The 8,941-nt window shown below is 35.0% G+C and overlaps 1 non-coding gene across 1 annotated transcript; it reads left to right on the top strand.

The window, feature by feature from the left end:
- Positions 1-491: 491 nt before the first annotated feature.
- On the top strand, positions 492-598 carry LOC121101116. The gene has a single exon (XR_005833062.1). It is a non-coding gene; the product is annotated as a U6 spliceosomal RNA (small nuclear RNA).
- Positions 599-8,941: the final 8,343 nt, after the last annotated feature.

Raw genomic sequence — 8,941 nt, 5'->3', positions numbered from 1 at the left:
GATTTTGCCATCTTAGCTTCAGTGTATGAAGAATGAACATATTCGTACATTGCACAGAATACACATAGGGATTGCATGGTAGCTCTCCATACTGCTCCTTTTTCTCATGTTTACTTTTTAGTTCCTTTGTTCTTGTACCTTTTTAATTTATTCCACTTTTTTTGTTTTCTTTATGATGCTGATTTTCTTTGAAATTACTGAACACATATAGAAATTACAAGCACTAATTGAAAGATTGTTAAAATAAATTAAATAAAACATCATGTTTAGTGTTGGAAATCTGAATTGTTTTACATTATCTTATAATCAATTCCATCAACATTTTTTTAATCTATGTGTTAACACTGTAGCTGTTTTTCTGTCATAATAAATTTCAGGATTAAGTCCTATTTTTCTTACTTATTTAATATCTGTGAACATTGATTTTAAATACTAGATATTAGAGTCCTTATAAAAGGAAAATATATATGATTATTAAAAATGCATGCCCTGTGCTTGCTTTAGGAGCACATATACTAAAATGGGAATGATACAGAGAAGATTAGTATGGCCCCTGCGCAAGGATGACACGCAAACTTGTGAAGCAGTCCATATTTTAAAAAAGTACACCCTAATTTATTAATCTTAAAGTGAAATTAAATTCTCCAAATGGTTAATAATAAATCATTAAGAATATACTTTAGATAATCAAGGGGAGCAATCCTAGGAAATGTATTATTGAAAATATATTCCCCAAAACACAATATACCATGTATATTTGTTCTATTAATTTAAATATTATGGCACACATTTCATTTTCCAGCTCTTAGTTTTATTGATACAAGATATGGTTGAGTGCTCATTTTTTACAATTAAGTTTTTGATCTATTAGATGACTAGTAGATGAATTCCTATATCTAAAATATATCTCAAATATTATCTGGGGTTTAAGCCTCTAATTTCAGGATAAAGAGATTGAAGTTCATGTTAATTTATTTAAAGTCATCATAGAACAAATTAACAGCAGAGTCAAGATTGGAAAGTGAGGTTCTTAGGATATTTGTTCAATGTCATGTTAGGGGATAGAAACCAGAAAACCTTCCAAATGGGAGAAGTGGGACCCAGCCCACATAGTTTCAGATCAGGACTCAGAACTTTGGGCTCTAAGAGCACTCCCACTCTGCTGGTCCCAGACACTGGAGAGGGATTTAAAGAATTTCCAAGCAGGCACACTAAGGAGAAGAGTCCTATGGAGGTGTGGGACCAAGGCAGGGGTTCGGCTTGTTTGGATTTAAAGACAGCATTGTTCCCATGGCACTTGGAGAGCCATAATTAAGCAAACAATTACACTGTTAATAAAAGCTTGTACAAAGTGCAATGGGAACTCAAAGAAAGAAACAACTTATTTTGTCTGATAAAGGAGTAGGAAGGCTTCATGAAAGGTGTATGATTTGAGGAGGGTCTTCAGAAATGAATAGGACTTTTTTAGGCTTTCTAATCAGAAAGATCACATGTGTGAAATTCTGGTTATGTGAATAGACTTTGTCTTAATCATTTGGACCACTACAACAAATTACCATAGATTGAGTGGCTTATAAACAACAGAAATTTATTTCTCACAGATCTAGAGTCTGGGAAATCCAAGATCAAGCTATCAGTAGATTTGGTATCTGGTGAGGTGGTCCCACTTCTTGGTTCATAGATAGCTGTCTTCTCACTGTGTCCTCATATGACAGAAAGAAAAGGGAGCTCTCTGCGGTCTCCTTTAGAAGGAAAGTAATCCCATTCATGGAGGCTTTGCCCTCTTGACCTAATGACTTCCTCAAATCCCCATCACCAAATCATTCCACTGGGGACTAAGTTTTAACATATATGTTTTGGGGGGGACACAAACATTCAGTCCATAACAGACTCGTTAGATTTGAGAAACAAGGAAAATTAAATGTGGGAGGAATGTGCTTTGAGTCAGGGATTAGTAAATGAAGACAGAAGGGTGAAAGATAAAGAATGCAATATGCCAAGTTACATGATTGGGAATGAAGGATGACATTGGGCCTAGAGACCGGGGAGACCATAATGGAAGCCCTAAACTTGAATGAAGGATGCATGAAGGCATATGGTAGGGGTGAAGTTGTAACAGTGAGAGGGTCCAGAACAAGAAGGATCTTGTTTCTTATACAAAAGCAATTATTATCAAACCAAATGTATTTAAAGGTCATCTCTAATGGGGAAAAAAAACAAAGTTTGCATTTTGGTTGAATTAGAAATAGCCAGAGTCAACATTATTTGACTCACAGTCCATTGAATTATGTTTTTTTTCTTTCCAGAAAAGGAGAGAAAAAAATAGATAATTGACGAAGTAAATAACCAGCACATTTTATAAACTAACAGTGCTTTCTACAATAAATATGCCTTATGAGTCATGCAATTCGCTAAACATATTTACAAATTTTTGATAATAGCACAAGCCTTGGGGTTAAAGGGTTACATACCAGATGGGTAAATATAGGCTTTGTATAAACACAATTTGATATCAAGGGAATGATTTTTTATTTTGACTATCAGTAAAACACAACAGCAAATATCTATAATCTATGATAAACATGCTTGAATTTAATCTTACTCCAAACATTTGCCTCAACTAAAGTTTCTTTTTGTTTAGATCACTGGGTCTTAAATATTCTGTATCAGACAGTTTTCTCAACAGAAAGTAAAGCAAATTTCAGCACAGTACCTGAATTAACAAAGTACTATTAGCTCTAAGGAGATGATTTCCTTTCTGGGCAAACTTGTGGTCTATTATTCACATTTAATCAAGACTGAGTAAGGAGAGATAAAATTCAATTAGTCCAAGATTTGCTTTAACATAATCTAAGGCATGGCTGTGGAAAAGAAAGAAGATATGATTATAAATGAAAAAGGTTGACAAAGTGTTGGTAATTATGGAAAATGGGTACTGGTAAATGGGCATAAGTGTATTTTTAAAATAAATGTTTCTCTGAACTCTAGGAGCCATTTTAGCAGATTAATCCAACCCAAGGAGAAGGTTGTGGGAACCTCCAATCTGTAGCCAATTGGTCAGAAACACAGATAACAACCTGGGTTTTCAGTTGGCATCTGAAGTGGGGGAGGGCTGTCTCGTAGAACTGAGCCCTTAACCTGTGGAATCTGGTGTTATCACCAGATAGATAGCGTCAGGATTGAATTAAATTGTAGGATACCCAGCTGGTGTCCAAAGAATTGTTTGTTGTTGGTGTGGGAGAACTCTTCATCACTTACTACCACCCCCGACCTCTGGAAGGAGAACATCACCAATATAATTTGAGGCTACTTGTGTATTTAATTCCAGTTATGTCACCTGCTCTTTAACTGAATAATTACTACCCTAATTTTTAAAATCATTTTCATGTTTTTTAAAAATAATGCATTATGTAACTATCTTTAAGTAATTGTTTAATTTTGTTTGTATATTTTGTAAAAATATTAGTTAACTTTTCATATCACTTCTTTTTATTCTGCATGTTATTGTGCATGTTAATGCATAAAGCCACAGTTCAGTCATTCCATTGCTGTAAAATATTTCATGGTATAAATATTGATATTTATCCAGTCTTTGGGTAGTGAAGCTATTCTATACGATGAAGCTATGAAAATTCTGCTATGTCTCCTAGAGCATGTGTAGAGAATTATGTCTAGGATATTCCTAGTTGAATCACAGGTATGTATATTTTCAGTCTATCAGGTAATGCCAAATAATTTTCCAAAGTATTTTAAGTAACCAATTTATATTCTCTACTGCAGTGTATAAGTGTTCTTATTGCTCTACAAACTTGCCAACAAACTTTACTTTTTACTAATTGGTAAATGTGTAATATCTTATTATGTCTTTAACTTATGTTTCCTTGATCACTAATGAGGCTAAACAACTTTTTGTTTATGATCATTCACATTTCCTCTGTAGAAAAGGCCTGTTGTTGTTGTTGTTGTTATTATTATTGCCAATTTTTCTATTAGGATGTTTATCTTTTTCTTATCTAGTCATAGATTTATGATGTTAAGCCTTCCTTAATTACATGGGTTGTAAATATCTTCTCATATTTTGTGATGAGTCTTTTCACTTATTATGATGTTTTTTGATGAATACAAGTTCTTATTCATTTATGTGTTCATTGATTCACTGATTTATTTATCCATTCATTCAACAAGCATTTACTGAATATTGGAGTACTTTGGAAAACAAAACAAAATCCCTGCTTTTGTTGAGTTTCTTCAATAAAGGAAGACAAACAAGAAACAGTGCGCTAACTAAATTATAGAGTATGTCTGAAGTTAATAAGTATTATAAGAAAAAATTAGAGTACAGAGATTGGAAGTTGGAGGGGATATCAGTAGGCCTCATTGAGAAAGTGACTTTTAAACAAAACTTGAAGAAGGGCATTAACCTTGAGATAACTGGGGGAATACCATTCCTGGCTGAGGGAACTAGACAGTTCAAAGGCCCTAAGTTGTGTTCAAGGAAAAAGAAAGAGACTAACATGGCTGGAGCAGCATAAATGAGGGAAAGAGGAGTAGAGCGGGCCAGAAAGGTAAGAATATACAAGAATGAGTAAGATCTTTTAGGCCATTGTATGGGCTCCAACTTTTATTTTGATTAATATTGGACTAATAAATTGCAATGGGCAAGGGTTGCTATAACCCTGGCAGGAGATGATAGTGCTTGGATCAGTGGTGTAGTATAAGTGGTGAGAGATCATTGGATTATGGATTTCTTTTTGTGAAGAATTTATTAAAAAAAAAAAGAATTTGCATAAGGAATGAGAGAAGAAATTCAAGAGTAATTTCGAAGATGATTCCAAGATTTTCAACTTGACCAATTTGAAGGATTAATGCATTAATTTATATGTGACAGGTTTGGGGGGAAGATTCAAGAGTTCATTTTGGACATGCTAAGTTTGAGATAGTTATGAAATTTTCATTGGATAGGTAGTTCTATATGTGAGTCTGGAGTTTAAGAGAGCAATTTGAGCTGGTGATATAAATTTGAAAGTTCTTGGCAAAAAGTGTATTTAAAGCTATAAAAGGGGAATGCCTGGGTGGCTCAGTTGGTTAAGCATCTGCCTTTAGCTTGGGTAACGATCTCAGGATCCTGGGATTGAGCCCCACATCGGGTTCCCTGCTCAGTAGGGACCCTGCTTCTCCCTCTCCCTTTGCCCCTTCCCCCCACTTGTGTTCTCTCTCTCACTCTCTCAAATAAGTAAATAAAATCTTTTAAAAAAAAAAGCTATAAAAGACCTGAAACCACTAAAGGAATGAGTATAGACAGAAAAGAGAAGACTGCGAAAGTCTGAGTCCTTGGGCACAAAATTAAGAGGTCAATTAGATAGAGGACTTGTAAAATAGCAACCAGAGAAATATGAGGAACTTCAATATAATATAATGAAAGAAATAACAAATAAAGGAGAGAGTGATCAACTGTAGCAAATACTGTTGATAAGCCATAATGAAGAATGGAGATTGACCATTGTGCTTATGAATGTGGAAGTCAATGGTGACTTTAACAAGAACTGTTTCAGCAGAATGGTAAGATGAAAAGATAAGAAGAGGTGGTCAGAGAAATGCATAAAATTGAAATTATGAAGGGGCTGCAATTGTTAGTAATAAATTCCAAGGCATGATGATGGGAAAGGAGTGGCTAAGATATCATGAAAGATATGATCCTTCCTTTTTATAGTTTCCATGTTTTTTATCTAGTGACTCAATGACCACAGATGATCCCTGCATAGTCATTACTGCATTAAGGCTTGCAAAGTGGTGATATATTAAATCTATTATTCCTTCTTCATTTATTAAATGGAATATTTCTTTAAAAATGTATTAACTATTTGGTTGGGGCGCCTGGGTGGCACAGTGGTTAAGCGCCTGCCTTCGGCTCAGGGCGTGATCCCGGCGTTACGGGATCGAGCTCCACGTCAGGCTCCTCCGCTATGAGCCTGCTTCTTCCTCTCCCGCTCCCCCTGCTTGTGTTCCCTCTCTCGCTGGCTGTCTCTATCTCTGTCAAATAAATGAATAAAATCTTTTAAAAAAATGTGTTAACTATTTGGTTATCTGATGTACAATTTACATTCTGGAATACATGCTTGATTCTTTTATTTAACAGCTTTCAGTATAATGTGTTTGTTGCCTAGAATCCTTCTTACATGGCCTATGAATTCTTGTTTAAATATTATGAACTGATAGATTTTAACTATTTGATATGTCCATTGCAGTTATTGTTTTTGTGCTCAATTTTCCCATCTTTGGCCAATATTGGACCTCCTCAGTTGTTCCCTGAGTCTTTTTGACATGGCCACAGTAGTCTTTAATAGCTTCATTGCTTTCTGTTATAACAAGGTGTTCTAAGATCGAAATTGATATTTTCTTTCCCAGATCTGGATCAGGCAATTCTTTAAGTAACCCTTGTCCCTTTCAGTGGGAAATAATAATTACAAACTATAGTCTTTTTGCTAGTCGTAAACATTTATTTATTTTTCTACGTATCTACATTTAAAGTCTTTCTGAACTTTTTTTTAAATGATTACTTTCAATTATGATGTTTTGTCTTCTTTTGTGTCTCGTACATTTTCATTGGTAGCTCAAATTTGGAAATTTATTTATGTGACTTTTTTTGTTTGGATTGACAGTGTGTTTTTCTGAAAGACATTTGCCTTTGGTGATGCTACAGATTTGGGTCCATTATATTTTATTCCAAGCAAATACTGTGATTTTAAGCCATCAATTCACATGAGGAGCCATATCATCATTAAAGATACTCACGATGAGTGATTTTATTTCTTCTCAGGGTGATGACTAAGACAAGTAAGTATTTTGGTCTCTATTCCTCCCTTTCATTTCCCTTCCCTTCCCTTCCCTTCCCTTCCCTTCCCTTCCCTTCCCTTCCCTTCCCTTCCCTTCCATTCTTTCTTTGTTCGCTTTTTCCTTGAGTCTTGAATTTGATTTTATGGAATCTTTGTGATCAAATTTCTCTCTGTTTCACCTCTTTGGATCCATGTTTTCCCTTTCCCCCCCTGGGCTTGTTGAGTTTCTTTTAGTTTTGTTTATATTAATCCACTCATTTATCTAGTACTTTTAGAAATTTTTGGTCACTGTTTTCAGGATTTTTCATTCATACTATTGCCAGATACTGACATTCTTTAGAACTTAACTTTTTATGCTTTCTTCTTTCTAGGAGACTTACTCTTTCTGAATAATAAGTTAAAGTATAGATTATTGAACTGAGACCAAAGGATTCTGATTTGCTAAGCCTAGGCTGGGGCCAGGGATATACTTTTTTTTCTCTTCAGTAAGAACCTTAGAAGATTTTTTTTTTTAATATTTGATATATTTGAGAGAGAGCGTGCATGCACGCACAAGCAGGGGGAGGGGCAGAGGGAGAGGGACAAGCAGACTCCCAGCTGAATGGGGAGCCAGGCACAAGAGACTCAAGAGACTCAATTCCAGTACCCCAAGATCACTACCTGAACTGCAGTCAGATGCTTAACCAACCGAGCCACCTAGGTGCCCCAGAACCTTAGAAGATTCTGATGCAGTTGCTCTGTGAATCACACTTTGTGAGACACTGTACTAAGAATTTTGTATTTTTTATGAACAGGCAATAAGGAATTAGCAAATGGTATCAATCAGGGATATAAATCCATCAGTTTTAAGATTACTCTGGTAATACTATAGAGAGAATGAACTAAAAGGGAGAAATAGATGGTTAGAAGACTAGTAAGGAAGTTCTTGAAATAGTCCTAATAAAAGATGAGAGGGTAAGTGGTCACTAGACATTTCTGAGGTAAAATAAAATAAACTTCTCCCTTATATTCCTTAGTGGATATAAGGGAAAGGGAGGAGTCAATGATGGCTCTGAGGTTAGTCCTTTTGTGTTTTGAAAGGTATTTGATTTCAGAGAGATGAATTCTGTTCAGGGCTCAACTTTTCTATATTTAGAATTTTATGTTTTCTTAGGAAATAGTACTTGAATATTCAATGAAAATCACCTCATGACATTTTCTAAAAGAATATGAAATACACACACACATATAATAGGAAGGTACTTTATGCCCTATCATGCTTGTGTATACTCTAAGCTTGATATTTGGAAAGTAAATGTTATGCAACATCATTATAAGTGTTTTCCCTTTTGATATTTGGGGGAACCACAACAGACTTTTTTTTAAAAAGTAGAATTAGAAAAAGTCCAATTCATAAAACCAAATGTCATAGGGATCAAAAGCAGCTCTATGACTATGGTTCATGAGGTAAAATCAGGATGATTTTCTGACAGTTTCCAAAATAACCTAATGAAAGAGAAATACCATTCCAAATACACTTGAGCAATAAGCAGCAAAATATAGGACATCGGTTGCTATACTTCTTACTCTAAACATCATTCAGAGGGGTGTTTAAAGCCACTCATACTTACCTAGAACATCATGTGGTCATCTTGCCTAGGGAAGTCTTCCAATGCAATGATGAATTAGGGCTGGTATAAACAGCACAAGTTAGCAATCATATCACATCCATGGTCTTCTTGGCCCTGAAAACACACTGAAGGAATAATTTTAAAAGTCTTAATTGGAATCTCTTCTAGAATTTACACCACACACAAATGTGTGTAAAATGTGATGAATTGTTTCCCCCTTCACCTTATATTTCCTGAAATGTATACTTTCTGTGAAGCTTTCCACAACCATTCTCCATTTCAATAGCTCACAAGTCTGTAGGAGAGCTAAGTCCTTTAGGAGGCAGTTTTAAATGACACCATGGTATGAACATGTAACTCTCTATTTGCCATAGGAATTCATATTAAGTGAGGTTCAGAAATTTTAATAGAGAAGTAGGAAACGTACGAATTTTCTAGCCCAGCTTTTAAAGGCAAGAGATAGATTTTTATTTGCTCAACAAGTTGTGTCGGCTTTAA

The sequence above is a fragment of the Ursus maritimus genome, unplaced genomic scaffold (assembly GCF_017311325.1).
Source record: "Ursus maritimus isolate PB19 unplaced genomic scaffold, ASM1731132v1 scaffold_6, whole genome shotgun sequence".
Lineage (NCBI taxonomy): Eukaryota > Metazoa > Chordata > Mammalia > Carnivora > Ursidae > Ursus > Ursus maritimus.
Note: the sequence above shows the minus strand (reverse complement) of the source record. Positions and strands in the feature narration are given on the sequence as shown.